We start from the raw sequence: 16810 nt of genomic DNA on the forward strand, positions 1-16810 counted from the left end.
AGTTTGTCCTCTATATCGCTGATTCTCTGTTCTGCCTCATCCATCCTTGCCACCGCTGCATCCATCCGTGATTGCAGCTCGGTTATAGCACTTTTAATTTCATTCTATTTTTTACTTCTTTTATCTCTGCAGAAAGGGATTCTAATCTATTTTCAACTCCAGCTCGTATTCTTATTATTGTGATTCTAAATTCTGGTTCAGACATCTTGCTTGTATCTGTGTTGGTTAAATCCCTGGCTGTCGTTTCTTTGTGCTCTTTCTTTTGGGGCAAATTCTTTTGTTTTATCATTTTGAAGGGAGAAAAGGAATTAATGAGGTAGAAAAATTAAAATTAAAAAAATTAAAATTAAAAACATATTAAAATAAAAAATTAAAATCATATCAACACAAAAAAATCGAATAAATGATGCTAGATCCTAGGTGTGTTTTGGTCTGGGTGTTGAAAAGTTTGACAGATTAGAGAAAAAAAAGGGGGGGGGGAAGGGAAATCATTTGAGAATATGAAAAAATGAACACTGAAATAGACTAAAATAAGATGATGGGAGTAAAATAGAATTTGAAAAAATTTACACAAAAGTAAAGAATATAGCAGAAAAAAATTAAAGAAAAATATTTTTAGTAAAAATTGAAAATAAAAATTAATTTTTTCTTTCTGTATTCAAGAAAAAGAAAAAAAGAAAAAAGAAAAAAAGAAAAAAAAGAAAATTGAATAGATGGGCCTGCTAACAGATTGAAATAGGACTGAAATTACTTTGTTTTCTTGTAGGAGTCAGACCATGAAGCGCTTTATAGTCCATAAACTATGTAGGCGGTGAGACTTGTGTTCTTGAAGAGCGAGGTTGGCCCAGTTGGGCGGGGCTCAGTGTAACAGCTCCGTTCTCCACTAGATGGCGCTGCTAGTCTACTGGGGTGGGGCGTTCATGTGTGCGTATGCGCATGCGCGGAGCGGTGAACATGGATGTCACCCGCCCAGTCTCTAGCACTCTGTTCTCCCCGATCAGCAATCGCTCACCCGACCTCTGTCTTCAGCGCTCGTCCGCTCCCTGCTTTTTCACTGTTCGTGACCAGGCCCCAGGCAGTACCTATCTCCCGAGTTTTGTCTCAGATGCGGCTGTTTTCCCCCGCCCCTTACTTCTGAAGGACTGCGGCTTTGACCCGTTCCGCCCCTCTGCGGGAGGGTCTCACCGAGCAATGGCCGAATGAGCAATGGTCAAATGAACAATGGCTGAATGTCGGCTGCACGCAGGAACGCTTGCTGGACCCTGCTGCTGCCAGTGCCCTAAGACTGCAGCCAGGTGCCATCCCGCCCCAGAAAAAGTTCGTGAGACAGTGTAGCAGCAGCGTTTCAGGGATTATGGAAAATCACAACACACATCTGGCACCAGGCTTCACCCTTAACGACTTTGTTCCAGCACCAGCGAATGTGGCCGTTTTCTGGGGTCTGCTGGGACCAGGTGACCTCAACAGTCTCTACCAAATGTCCTTCCAGCAGTGGAACCGCTTTCCCCGTGTGGTCCAAGAACCTCCCGGACCCGACTCTGCTCCTGGGGATTCGCCCTTCCCGCCAGGACACCAGAGCCAGGTATTGAGCTGCGGAGTTGCAGCCTTTGCGCTCCCCTCGTTTACAGTCTTAATGGAATTTAAACCCTCTCCTTTCTCCCTTTTTAGTTTAGTCCCTGCGGCTGTTTCCCAATTTCCACTTTCTCTCCAGCTGCTTTTGGGGAGGGGTGCTTTTCCCATATTCTCCGCGCCCCACCCCATCCTCTCTCCGCCTGCAAAAGCACCTCCCTTCTCGCGGCTTCTTGCTCCCCAAGTTCACCTCTCCACGCTGCGTACCTGCTGAATTCTGTGGTTCAGGTTTTGCAGATTGTTGTGTTAATCCTCCAATCAGTTTTCTAGGTGTGCAGGATGGTTTAGTGTTGGTCTGGCTGTATTTCATGGACGCGAGACACACAGAAAGTGTCCAGGCTGTTCCGCCATCTTGGCTCCTCCCCCCAGAAACCAGTCTTTTTATTTCAAAGGAATATCTGTGCTCTACTTGGTAGAGACCCCCAAAGTTATGTACTGTGCCTGTGAGAACAATTTCCCCATCGCTCATGATAGTATTAGAATGGTCTTGATACAATGTGTGAAAGTAAAGGTTGGAAATTTCTGGCATACTCAAGAATGGTGTGAAATATAAATTATTGGAAAGGAAGCTGGTTAATGCCTTGAAAACTTGAAAACAAAAAGGAGAAAACAAGCTTTTACCCCACTTCAGAAATGGTCAGTATTAGTCGAAATTATTCGGTGTCTGGCTCTTTTTTTTTTTTTTTTTAATTTAAATATTCTGTCATGCCGATACAAGCACATCTTAATTCAGAACTTTGGTGTTGGGACATTGATTTGGGACTCTGGATTCTGCTTGCATTCATGAAAAAAAAAAGGATTATTTTAAAATGCAGTCTTTCATGAACTGAGCATTTTTATTTTGAATGGAACTTTCCTTATTCTGTTACATGTATATGTTTATACTTTTTCTTTATCAGGATGACGAGAACATTTAAATTCTCAAGATGGACTGCAAACATTACTGCCAGTTAAGGGCATGTTCATTCAAACTGGGGTCCCTGGCAAGCTCCAGTAAACAGAGGCCCCACAGCATGAATCAGCAGGAGGAAAAGATAGGTTGAGAGGCAGTCAGCAGAAGCTCATATTTGCACATGTTTATTTTCAATAATTAGGCATAGTGTTAATAGAAACATCCATTTGAAGCAAAGGCTGCTTATTTGCACAAACAGTGGAAAGATGTGGTACTGGAGTTTTACTATGAAGACTACAAAATTAACTAAGCAAGAAACAGTCAATTCAATGTAAATTTAAGAACATGTTTTCAAACAGAATTAGGAAATAAAACTTGGTGTCTGAACCTCAAAATGTCTAGGTATTTCAAGGCCATGTTCTTAACATTGGTAGTTTTCTTTTAAAAGCTTTAGTGGGATATAATTCACATGCCATACAATTTTTTCTTTTAGAGTCTACAATTCAGTATCCTTCAAGATATTCAGGGCTGTGTATCCATCACCGCAATCAATCTTAGAACATTTTTATTGCCCTAAAAAGAAACCTGCACCCCTTAGCCATCACTCTCAAACCCCTCACACTCCCCCTTACCCTAGGCAACCACCAATCAACTTTGTGACTCTATACTTTTGCCGATTCTCTAGACATTTCATATAAGTAGAATATGTGTCTTTGAGGCTGATTCTTTAACTTAGTGTCGGGTTTACAAGGTCCAACCATGTTGTAGCATGTATCAATACTTAATTTATTTTTATTGCTGAATAATATCCCACTGTAGGGGTACACCAGATTTTATTTGTTTCTTCATTAGTTGATGGACATTTGGGTTGTTCCTACCTTTTGGTTATTGTGAGTAATGCTGCTATGACCATTCTTGGACAAGTTTTTGGGTGGACATATATTTTCATTCTCTTCGGTAAATACCTAGGAGTGGAATTGCCGGGTCATAAGGTAACTCCATGTTTAACCTTTCTAAAAACTCTCAGAGTGGGGAGCTTGGGTGGCTCAGTCAGTTAAGCGTCTGACTCTTGATTTTGGCTCAGGTCATGATCTTGTGGTTTGTGAGATCGAGCCCTGCTTGGGGCTCTGCACTGACAGCTGGGGGCCTGTTCGGGATTCTCTTTCTCCCTCTTTCCCTCTGCCCCTCCCCTGCTCCTACTCTTGCTTTCTCTCAAAATAAATAAGTAAACATTAAAAAAAACTTCTAAAGTGTTTCCTGAAGTGGCTGCAGCATTTTATATGCCCACCAGTGATGTGCAATCATTCCAATTTCTCCATATCCTGTCCAGTACTTGTCATTCTCTTTATGTGGGGTGTGTGTGTGTGTGTGTGTGAGAGAGAGAGAGAGAGAGAGAGAGAGAGAGAGAGAGAGAGAATTATTGCCATTCTAGCAGCTGTGAAGCGGTATCTCACTATGGTTTTACTTTCCATTTTCCTGTTGGTCAATGATGCTAAATATCTTTACATGGGCTTATTGCATATTTGGAGACCTATCTATTCAGATCCTTTGCCCATTTTTAATTGGGTTATTTGTCTTTTTATTATTGAGTTTTACTAGCTGTTTGTATATTCTAGATATGTGTTCTTTATCAGATAGATGATTTGCAAAGATTTTCTCTTATGAGTTGTCTTTTCACCCCCCCCCCCTTTTTTTTTAAGAGAGAGACAGAGAGAGCATGAATGGGAGAGGGGCAGAGAGAGAGGGGGACAGAGGATGTGAAGTGGGCTCTGTGCTGACAGCAGTGAGCCTGAGGTGGGGCCCGAACTCATGGGCCTGGAATTACAACCTGAACCGAAGTCGAACACTCAACTGACTGAGCCACCCAGGCGCCCCTTCACTTTCTTACAATGTCCTCTGAGGCACAAAAGTTTTTAATTTTGATGACATCTAGTTTATCTATGTTTTTCTTTTGTTGTTGTCTATAGCTAAGAAACCTTTGCTGGATCCAAGGTTACAAACATTTACTCCTAAGTTTTCTTCTGATATTCTTATAATTTTTACCTCTTTGGTTCAATCCTTTGATTCATTTTGAGTTAATGTTTGTATACGGTATGAGGTAGAGGTCCAGTTTTATTATTTGCCATAAGAATACTCAGCAGAACCAGCACCAATTGTTAAAAGACTATTTAATTGTCTTCTCATCTTTATCAAAATCAGTCGGCTAAATGTGAGGGTTTATCTCTGGACTCTCAATTCTATTCCATGTTTCTGTATGTCTATTTTTATGCTAGTACCACATTTTTTCAATCACTATAGATTTCTAGGAGGTTTTGAAATTGGGAAATGTGAACCCTCTAAAATTGTTCTTTTTTTTTTAAACCCTTTTGGGTATTTTGGTTCCTTTGCATTTCCACATGAACTTTGGGGTTAATTTGCTAACTTCTGCAAAGAAGTGATCTGGGTCTTTAGATCAATTTATTTTAACAATATTAAGCCTTCCAATCTGTAAACATGGATGTCTTTCTATTTATTTGGATCTTTAATTTCTTTCAGCAATGCTTGTAATTTTCATTGTGTAAGTTTTTCATTTCTTCAATTAAATTTATTGCTAAGTATTTCATTACTTTGCTGAACTAGCTTATCAGTAAGTAGTTCTATTTTTACAACAACCTTTCAATAGCAATTTAACACTTATGGATTTGATCACGTTCTCAATGCTTTTTGATAAGATTAGAACATTCTGGGTTATGACAATACATTGTCTGAAAAACACATAAAACATTTTTCATTCTTCTTTTAGGTAAATTGATACTATGGTTGAATAACAAGCAGTATAATCCATTTTGTGGTAATGAAGTTCCATTATTTTGTATGTTATTGGTTTAGTTAATAATCTAGATCTGAACTTTGGAAAGCCACAAATTAGGTACATAAAATTCTCTAAAGCATTTTTCTTTTCTCAAAATGAGGTCCCCAAACCAGCTGTAACAACATCACTTGGAAAAATTGTTAGACATTCTTGAGTCCCGTCTCAGATTTACTGAATCAGAAACTCTGGAGCTGGGGCCCAGTGCTATGTTTCACCAAGCCCTTCAGCTGATTCTAAAGCATGTTAGAGTTTGCAAACCACCACTACAAGTCACTGGTTCTCTAGCTTGGACTTCAGAATCATCTCAAAGAATTTTAATAGTACAAAAACATATTCCTCCTTTCATTTCAGACATAAATGAATCAGAATTTATGGGACTGGAGGCTAAGAAGCCATATTTGTTAAAAGAGCATCATAGCTAAATCTGATGTATCTATTTGTGATCCGTTGCTCCAAATCACCATATACTCCCCTCGTTAGAGGGGATTGCTGGAAGTTTTGAAGCTGGTGAAAAAGTTAGTGAATTGTTAGCATTTTAGGTGTTATATTTTAATCTTGGTAGCTAAAAGAAGCTAATATACACTTACACTTTATTAATTGTGTAACATTTTAATGATAGGGCAATTTCAAGTGACTTAACATATTGACAATATAATTTTTTTACAATATAATTAGTTTTTAAATAAAGTTTTCTTCTTTACTTAAACCAGGACTTAAACCAGGGGTTGGTAAACTATGTATAAAGTTTCATAGAGTAAATGTTTTAGTCTTTGAGTTCATCCATAGAGATAAAACACAAGATACCCCATTAAATTTAAATTTTAGATAAACCACAAAATTTTTTGTTGTATAAATGTCTTAATTATTGCATGGGTCATACTTATATTAAAAATTATTTTTCAATTTATCTGAAATTCAAATTGAACTGAACTTCTTATATTTTTTATTTGCTAAATCTGGCAACCCTATCCATATGGCATTTGACTCCATTGCAACTATTCAACTTGGACATTGTGACAAAAAACAGCGATGGACTGGGGCACCTGGGTGGCTCAGTCGGTTAAGCATCAACATTGGCTCAGGTCATGATCTCAAGGTCCGTGAGTTTGAGCCCCATGTCGGGATCTGTGCTGATAGCTCAGAACCTGGAGCCTACTTCAGATCTGTGTCTCCCTCTCTCTCTGCCCTTCTCCTGCTCACACTCTCTCTCTCCATCAAAAATAATAAATAAACATTAAAAAAAATTAAAAAAAAAAAAACCAGCCACGGACAGTATATAAGCAAATGGGCATACATAGCTGTTTTCCAATAAAACTTTATTTACAGAAATAGGTGCATGGGTGGGGTCCTTGCCCAAAAATGGACACATGTAGTGTGACTCAGGTGCCTTCTTCAGTCCATCTCTTCCTTCCCCCACCTAACCCTGAATGTCAAATTTGTCTTGTCACACTGTCCTGATTACTGAAGCTTTATAGTAAGTCTTGAAATTAGGTAGTGTGAATGATTCAACTTTTCTTTCCCCCTTAAATTGTTCTGGTTATTCTATGTCCTTTGCATTTCCATATAAATGTTAGGATTGACTTTTCAGTTTCTATTGAAGCTTTTTGGGTTATTGATCGAAACTGTATTGAATTTATATAGTTCAGTTTAGGAAGAACTGATGTTTTGACAACCTCAATCCTTCTGATCTATGAATGTTACTTACTTTGATTACCCTCAGCAGTGTTCTTGTAGTTTTAATATATACATCTTGTTAGATTTAAAATACTTTTGTTGGATTTGTCTCTTACTAACTACTTGTTTGATGCTATTTTATACAGTATTTAAGAAATTTAATTGGTGATTTTTCAGAGCTTAAATATAAAAATATAACTGATATTTGCATGTTGACCTTATATCCACTCATTAGATCCAATAGTTTTTTTTTTTTTCCCTGTTTGGCGAATTCTTGGCATTTTTTATATAGACAATTATATTAGTTTCAAGTAAAAAGTTTTATTATTATTTTTTCCCAATCTGTATGCTTTATAGTTCCTCACTCTCTCTAGTTGCCCTGGTTAGGATCTCCCATATAATTTTGAGTAGGAGTAATGAGAACAGGGCTATTTCTTTTTAATCTAAAAAAAAAAGTTTTACAGTTTTACATACTATTACATGATATTTGGAAAGGTGGGGGAGGGGCTTTAAAATATAAAATTAGATATTCTTAAATTTTTTAATCCTCAGGAAAAATCAATTAACAAAATTTTAGAAAGAAAAAAATAGACTGTGCAAAGTTTGACACTAAAATTTGACAACAGAGATAGGAGGGCCTTGGAGATCAATTCATCCAATTCTCTTGCACAAATAGGGAGACTGAGGTTCTCAGTTGAAGTGACTGGCAAAGTTGGGGCTCCTAATCAGAGCTCTACACTCAGCCCCATTCTCTTTTTCTTAAAATACAATCTCTTGGGAGAAGATGAAATCTCTACAGCCATTAGCTTAATTTTTAAAAACAAATTTTAAATTTATTTTTGAGAGAGAGAGAGAGAGAAAGAGAAAGCAGGGGAGGGGCAGAGAGAATTCCAAGCAGGCTCCACACTGTCAGTGCAGAGCCCCTTGAGGGGCTTGAACTCACGAACTGTGAGATCATGCCCTGAGCTGAAACCAAGAGTTGGCCTCTTATCTGACTTAGCCACCCAGGCGCCCCATTAGCTTAAGTTTTGGAACTCTCCCAACTCATTACATCAAGAAAATGCTCTAGCCTTGTGCTTGGAGGAGTGGTCCTTTCTGTCTGAGCCCTGCCCTCTGCAGGAGCTATTTAGAGATAGGTACCGATTCTTGGATCCACCCCCAGAGATTCTGACTTAATTGGTCTAGGATATAGCCTGGGCATTGGGGTTTTTAGCAACTCCCTATGTGATTTTAATGTGCTACCATTCTTGTTCCTTGGGCTATTTGGTGCTCAGAACCTTAGGTGGAAGCTTGTTATAATCTTAGAGTCAGATATGATTCAGGTGTTTGGGATTTTAATAGACACCAGGCCCCAGATCCCCTTCTTCAGATAGTGTAACTGTGTGGTGTACATTGCCCTTGGCCTACTGCCTGTGTGGGCCTGCATAGGTCTTACAGGGTAATTTCTGCTGCCGGGGAAACAGCCTTTCTGTGCATCGACTTTCAATGACCTTCCAGCCGTGATTCCCTCCCGGCCTTCACCTGCAGATGTCTGCCTGACTGTTCTCACCAGCTGGCTCGGCAGAACCACTCACGCCATCTGTGCTGAGCTGTCTGGACCGAGAGGGTTTGGACAGAGGGCGGACTTTCCTGTGGAGTCAAAGGTCAGCTGTGCTGCCCTGGCTGAGAGCAAAGATTTTCTAGCTAGCTCTACCTTGTTATAGCAAGTTCTGCCACTGTGTCTTAAACTGCTAGGAATTGCTAGGTGAGTCCTTCCTCTATCCTTGGCTAGTCTGCCATTCTCCTAATAAATATATATATTTTATTTATTTATTATTATTTATTATACTATATATAGTAAAAAAAAAAAACCAGCACAAAGTGGCATAGTTGCATAGCAATGGAAGCATACAAATCTTATTTAATGAACATAATTATGGTATTTTACCCTCATTTCACTAACCATTTTATTGACTGTAATAAGAACTACTCCAGGACCAAAGATTTAAAAAGCTAACAAATTAAAACCATCTCTGATGTGGAGAGAGCCCTTCTAAGCTGAAGCATTCCTCCTCTGTTTTCAAGATCTATAAACACCATATGTTGAGTGGACAGTATTAGAGTGTTCTGGCTTCAACTATGGTCTGTTTTTCTTTCTTTCTTTTTCATTTTTTTTTTATTCCCCTGAGACTGACCTAATTGATTCAAAAGAAAAGACCAAGGACATTACAAGAGAAACAGGAATCAAATACTAGCAGTTCATGTACATATGGAATTACTTATTTTATCATCAAAAAATGTTCACTTCACACAGCGAATGGCCAAAGTGATTCTTTTACCATCTGATTGTTCAGTTAATGCAAAGAGTCCTGTGCTGCATTCCTAGCCTGGAAAGACACTCAGTAAATTAACTATGTAGAAAGTTCTCTTACCTTGGCAAAATGGCAGTTACAATTGGATGAAGAACAAGTTTTGCTGCTGAGAAACTTAGGAAAAATTTACAGACATGAGTTTCACAAGATGGTAGATTATTTTCTGGAAAAAAAATCAAGTTTTATGGATGATGAACCCCAATAATAGTACAAGTTCCTTAGGAAATTGCTTTCTACTGAAATCTAGCCTCACAGCACTTTCTGCCCACCCTCGCCCCCCTTATTCAAGCCATCTCAGTCCCTCTGTACGCATATACAGACCTGCTTTTGCAGGATGTCCTTGAGTGATGAGTGAGAAAGGCAAACATTTATGTAAGACGCTCATCGTATTGATACAGCTGAAGCTGTGAGTTCAAGGGCTTAATATGCCACAATTCAAAGAACTGTATTGCCAACCATGTGTATTTTTTAAAGAGATAAAGATTCCTGACAGCAAGCACATGCTTTATTACATCAGTAACACACGCCGCGGTATTGTCTCTTCTCAGGACTGGTACACCTGGCTATTTCTCAAACCCTATCCACTTACAGACAATAGAGTTGTTAGCTGTAACGTTTGGTAAGATTCATCATCCAGCAAAATCACCTTTGTCAAGTGCCGAGCCACAGACAACTGCTCACCAGCAGTAGGGACCACACCTGTTGACTCCACGAATAAAGATGAAAGTCTCAGTAAGACCCTCTTAGACGTAGTCCAGGCAAAAGAGAGTCCTTCATAATATTGTTCAGGAAAACGCATGTACCTGCAACCATTTGATTTCACAGTTTGCAGGACAGTGCACACCATGTTCTGGAAGTTATTGCAGGGCAGATGGGTCAGAATGGGTCAGGATGCAAGCTTAATGTGCGCCCCTCCCCATACCTCCACAACCTAAGCACATACACCTTCTTCCTCCTCAGACCAGGGCGAACAGGTTTAGACAAGAAAGAACACTGAAAGAAAAGAGAGGGAGGATGTTTCTCTTTCCTTTTGCTGTGGGAACTAGATAAGCAAATGATTGAACATGAACACTTTCTTTGGCTCTGGATGCTTCCCAACTAACATTTTTAAGAACTCTAAGAATAACAACTAATATTTTTGAGCACTTATCTTGCATTAGGCACTTTTCTCAGTGCTTTATGTGAATTAACTAATGTAATCCGCACAACAACACTACCAGTGTTACTTACTATTTCCATGTTCCAAAGAGGAAACTGAGGCTGGAAGAAGTAAAGAGGTTTGCATAGGTAGTAAGTAACAGCCTTATGTTTAAAATTTAGACGTCCTCTGAGAGAAGAGCCTGCTGTATTAACTACTATGTTATAAGGGTACCTTTGAATAAGAACTTTATGTACATTTCTTATTAAATCTCAACAATTCTATGAGGTGTCCTCTATTGTTTTCCTGTCTGACAGATGAGGCTCCTGAAGTTTAGAGAAATTCTCTTGCTTAAGGGAACATTGTACACTTAAGGAGCTGGGTTCAAGCTCACACAAGCTGACCAGAGACAGCTTCCTTACCCTTCTTGCAATATGCTCAAGGCTTCTTACCAACCAGGACCCGCAAAGACTGCATCCCTGTGGTATCCTGTCACTTCCCACCTTTGGCATCCCATCTCTACCTCTGTCCTAGAAGGAGCTCATGTGGGCAGCACTGATGACATTTCACTGGTTTCCCGCATTCCTAGACTCCAGATCATGGCAGGCTACATTTCCAAATCACATAATCTGCACAAGACACGGCAGGATGAATAGTAAAACTGTGCACCATATCTCCATCTATGTTTTCTCTTGTGGCAAAGGAGACCTAGCCAAAAAGAGTGCCTTTTTAGACATCAGAGTATACTTCAAAATATTACTTAAATACTTAGGCTTTCAGTCTGATCAGGTGCATTTAGAAGGCAAGCTGTCTTTTGTTCAATATACATCTGATATGAAGAAGGAAAAGTTTTTCCCTGGAGTATATAAAAATCACATAGCTTGCAATAGAACATCATAAATTTGCTCAGGCCTTTTCATATAGGGGACTGAATATATCAAATATAAAATATGTATACATCTCTTTAACCCACACATGTTGATGGTAGCTGGTCCCTGTGGAATTTCCCTTCTCATTATATAATGGCTGTAAAGGCTTTGAGAGGCAGTGAGAGAAAAAAACATTGCTTTCAGTATCTCCAAATGATAAAAGATAGACATCTTTTGTTTGATGAGAACTATAGTCAAAATAACCATTTAAAGGGTACATAAAAAGAAAGCGCAGAGCAAAGTACCATTGAACAAAACCAGACCCTGAGTTTCTTTGGCAGAGAGAGTCAAGATACAGCACAGATGGATCCAGAAAGAGGCCAGAACTATTAGACTTTTAAAATTGGGGACACAATCTCTGATGGGGGGAGCCTTGGCTGCTGTTCACTTTGGAAGTCTTTATCAGAGAAAGAGAGGAGTTTCCTTTTGATAATAGCCTCTTGGATGGATTTAATCCTTTAATTTTGGATTCCCTCTGTTCTCTCTTGCCAGCTACAGATACTTAAAACAACTCTCAGATTCCTAGTGTCTATGTAAATGCAACTGCGAACCGTGTGAATGGGTTATGAGCATTTTCACTATGTTATGACATATTTTTACCATTATTCATTTTTGAAAACCCAAATTTAGACCTTTTTTTGTTTGTTTATCTGAACATCAAACAGGAATCTTTGTTTAAAAGATGTTCAGGTTTGTGAAAGGGTCAGGGTGAGAGAAAGGGAAGCCTTACCGTCGCGGTTTCTAGTGATGTTCTGGCAGAGGACGGGATTCCAGCTGTTCAATCTGGTCTAAGGATGAGAGTAGGAACCATTGCCCCGAAAAACCAGAGGCACCTGACCCAAGAGGCATCCTGGAATAGTGGAGAGAATATTAAACAGAGAATCAGAAATTATCGATTCACCCTAGCCTGACACAAATTTAACTTGCCTAACAATCCTGGATCTCTCCTGTTAAACTAGAAGACTGGGTAATCTCCATGGGACTCTTCTAAAAAGTTTAAGATATAAATGGATTGTTGTTAATAGTAACCATTATTATTCTTATCATTATTTATAACCCACCTTGTTAAAAAAATGTTTAAGGTCATGGCTTAAAAAGCACTTCATCCATAACTGAATGAAATAAGTAGATAAGTGGGTCAAAGGAAGAATAGTTAATTATAATAGCAATTAGTGCCACTCCACTGATATCAAGGCAGTCTGAAGTACAGGTTGGACAAGATTTTTGTCTTGTTATGTTTTGTTTTTAAGTTTATTTATTTATTTTGATAGAGAAAGAGAGTGGAGGAGGGACAGAAAGAGAGGGAGAGAGAGAATCCCAGGCAGGCTCCACGCTCGGCACAGAGCCCTACGTGAGGCTAGATCCCATGAGTGTGAGATCATGACCTTAGCATATATCAAGAGTCGGACACTTGGGACACCTGGGTGGCTCAGTCGGTTGAGCATTCTACTGTTAGTTCTGGCTCAGGTCAGGATCTTGTGGTTCATGGGTTTGACCCCTGCATTGGGCTCTGCACTGACAGCATGGAGCCTGCTTGGGATTCTTTCCCTCTCTGCCCCTCCCCTGCTCATGCTCTCTCTCATAAAGAAAAAGAGAAAAGAAAAAAAAGTCAGATGCTTAACCAATTGAGCCACCCAGGTGTACCTGGGTTGGACAATGTTTTATTGCAGAAAAATTTCTAGATGCACTTGATCTTTTATGGCCATGGCCAATTGAGGTTCCAAAGTCCAGTTTATACCAATTCTATACCTTTTTATTTCAGAGTATTTTCAAATGAAGCATTACCAACTGCCTGTAGTAACTATAAAATAGTTTCAGTGAAATGCACACAGGTTAACTAATTTAGAGTCATTTATTTTAGCTCCTTACAAAAATCAGATAAAGATTAATGGGAAAAATGCAACCCTAGAAAATGGAATGATTTGATTCCATATGGAGAATTGACAGATACTTGCCAATTAAATATTGGAGGCCACCTGTCAAAAATGATTATTTTGGTTTTAGAATAGTTCATTTAATTTATTTTTTTAAAGTTCATTTATTTATTTTGAGAGAGAGAGAGAGAGAGCAATGCGCCTCACATGCACCCGTGAGGGAGGGAGGGGCAGAGAGAGAAGCAAAGAGAGAATCCTAAGCAGGCCCCTTGCTATCAGTGCAGAGACCAATGCAGGGCTTGATCTCAGGAAAAGTGAAATCATGACCTGAGCTGAAATCAAAGCCTGACACTTAACCAACTGACACACCCAGATGCATCTAGAATAATTAATTTTGACTCACTTTTTTAAATGCAAATCACATGAAAACTCAGCTACTGTTGGTTTCCAAATTGGCCCCTGTCCACTGAGGGTCATGAAAAACCAAAGAAAGAGGCAGGCCACTCCAGATTAGTAGATGGCAGGTTTGATAAGCAAGGAAACTTATTTAGGAGGCTTGTCTTGGGTGTCTGCAAGACAAGTAAACCTCCGCACTCACCTGCCAGAATCTTAAAGTGTATATAGAGGACTTACCTGGGTTCAGTCTCATACACCATCCAGATGATCTTAACAACATCTTACTATCTCAAGGTTGTGTCCGTGGGGTAGCTCCTAGCTCAGGGAAAGCAAAGTAGAACCATATTCCAAGAAAAGGGGAAGGAGTGAGGCACCTCCAATTGCCCAGGTCCAGCTCTCATGTCAACCAGTGGTCACATCCTCTTGATGACCTCCTCCAACAACTACTCTTTTTAGCCTTATTCTTTGCTATCTAGGATGGTCATTGCCTTGGAGACAGCATGTAACTATCGTAACTAGTTGATCATATCAACTTGGATGAGCATTAAGATGACAAATAGTGGCACTAGATCATTCAATTTCCCATCTGAAAACAATGAAACAGGGAACATTTAGCTCTCTGTATTTGGGACCAGATGGCTATGCTACTTTTTAAGCATTGCCTTCAAATCATTAAGATGGTAGAGAAGGAATCTGAAACCCATCTCCATTTTAAATACCTCGAATTTGATATCCTCTATGTATATTAATAAAAAAAAAATCTAGGTGAACTCACACATAATCTGTTTCTCTCCATAGTCAAAGCTTGAGTGTCTATCAGTAAGAGTTAACAATCTTCTGCTGTATCTCTGAGTTTCTAAAACGATGTCAGTGTGTAACACTGTGTAACAAGAACCCACCTGCTCCTTGTATAGCGTATTGGCGTGAAATTTGACAACAGTCTTTAACAAATCAATATATTCATAATTTGTTGAGATTATAGGATTTTCTTTTTTTTTAGTTTTATTGAGATAATTGACATGCAGCGTTGTATAAATTTAAGGTGTACAATGTAACAAACTGACTTATATCTATTATGAAATGATTAGCACAATGAGTTTAGTTAACACAATGAGTTTAGTTAACATCCATCTCCTCATTTTTTTTCCTTTTGTGATGAGAACTTTTAGAATTTACTCTCTTAGCAACTTTCAGGTACCATATAGCAATGTTAACTATATTCATCATGCCATAGACTACATTATCACTACTTACTTATCCAATACTGGAGGTTCATACCTTTTTACCACCTTCATCCAATTCTTCCACTCCTCACCTCCAGCATTTGGAAACCATTTTTTTCCGTGAGTTTATTTTAGATTTCATGTATGAGCAAGACCATACAGTATTTGTCTTTCTCTGAGTTTTTTTCACTTAGCATAATGCCCTCAAGGTTCATCCATGTTACTGCAAATGGCAGGATTTCCTTCTTTTTATAACTGAATAGTTTTCCAATATATATATATTGTTTCCAATATATATATATTGTTTCCATGTCTTGCCTATTGTAAATAATGCTGTAATGAACATGCGGGTGCAGTTATCTCTTCAACATAGTGGTTTTATTTCCCAGAAGTAGAATGTCTCCTTTAAGAAAAGTGATAGTCTACTTTGGTCCCCTAAAGGTACAATTGGGGGTCACACTCATAGAGTTAACAAAAAAAAAAAAAGAAGAAGAAGAAAGAAAAGAAAAGTCAATGATCAGGACCTACCCAAAAAAATGAGTTTAATGAAATTCCAGCAGCAGAAACACAGGGATTCTACAAAACTCTGCCATTTCTTTCATGGGAAAAACAGTCTTTCTAGATGCCAACAGAGACTGGCACTTTTATAATTATATTCACTTGTTACCACATTCATAATAAGGAAGAATATCCCTTAGAATCTGGCCTCTTTCTTTTCTAATTGCCCAAATCACATCTTACTATAAGGGCTGTAAAAAACTTATAGTACAACTTAAGTGAAATAATCACCTACCTGAGTATTTCCAAATTCTGTTTCCTATGTTACTGTTCTCACCTGGTCAAGAGTTAGTTTAGACTTTTGGTGGCCTGCTTCAAACAAAGGACTAGGAGGGTGAGCCCCATGATCAACAACACTCATATGCCAATTTTAGTTTACCAACAATATACTGCTACAACATCAGATGGGGACATTTGATCCACTGAGTGCTGTAGACTGAATGTTTGTGTCTCTCACCACCTCCCCCACCCCAGATTCATATGTTGGAACATAATCTACAATGTGGTGGTAGTAGGAGGTGGGCTGTTGAAAGGTGATTAAGTCATGAGGATAGAGCCCTCATAAATGGGATTAGTGCCTTAAAAAGTGACCTCAGAGAACTCTATTGTCCCATCTGCCATGTGAAAACATAGCAAAAAGACAGCCGTCTATGAACCAGGAAATGGGCTCTCAGCAGTCATCAAATAGGCCAGCACCTTGATCTTGGAATTTCCAGCCTCCAGAACTGTGGGAAATAAATTTCCGTTGTTTATAAGTCATCCAATCTATAGTATTCTGTTACAGCAACATGAACAGATTAAAACACTGGAACATTAATGGTTAAAGTTTTTAAAAGTTCCCAGCCTGAAAAGGTCACTAATGGAGTTTAAAAAATTCTCATCACATTCCATTTTTCTAAACATTATAAGTCTTACTAGTCCAGTCTAATGAACAAAACAGTATTGTTTATTCCTTTTAAGGATGAGTGAAAGGACTACTATTGTGTTCCCTGGTTTCAAATAGCTATCCTAAATATGTTGGTAAACAAAGACAATAACCATAATATAGTCTATAATGTTGGCCCACGGGAAGTGACTCAAAGAAAATTAATTCCAGATTTTTCTTATGTGTTACTATTTAGGACTTTTGCATAGGATATTTCACATATATTGCCACATTTATTCTAATTTGCATAAGCTCATTTGACAGGTGAGGAAACTGAGCATAGAAAAATAATAATGTTTTCCAAATTTACTACATATCAGCCATGTCTGATGTAGTCTTTTTTAGGATAGGAAAGCATTTCTTAATAATT

Source organism: Acinonyx jubatus, chromosome F2 (genome assembly GCF_027475565.1).
Source record: "Acinonyx jubatus isolate Ajub_Pintada_27869175 chromosome F2, VMU_Ajub_asm_v1.0, whole genome shotgun sequence".
NCBI classification, from domain to species: Eukaryota; Metazoa; Chordata; class Mammalia; order Carnivora; family Felidae; genus Acinonyx; species Acinonyx jubatus.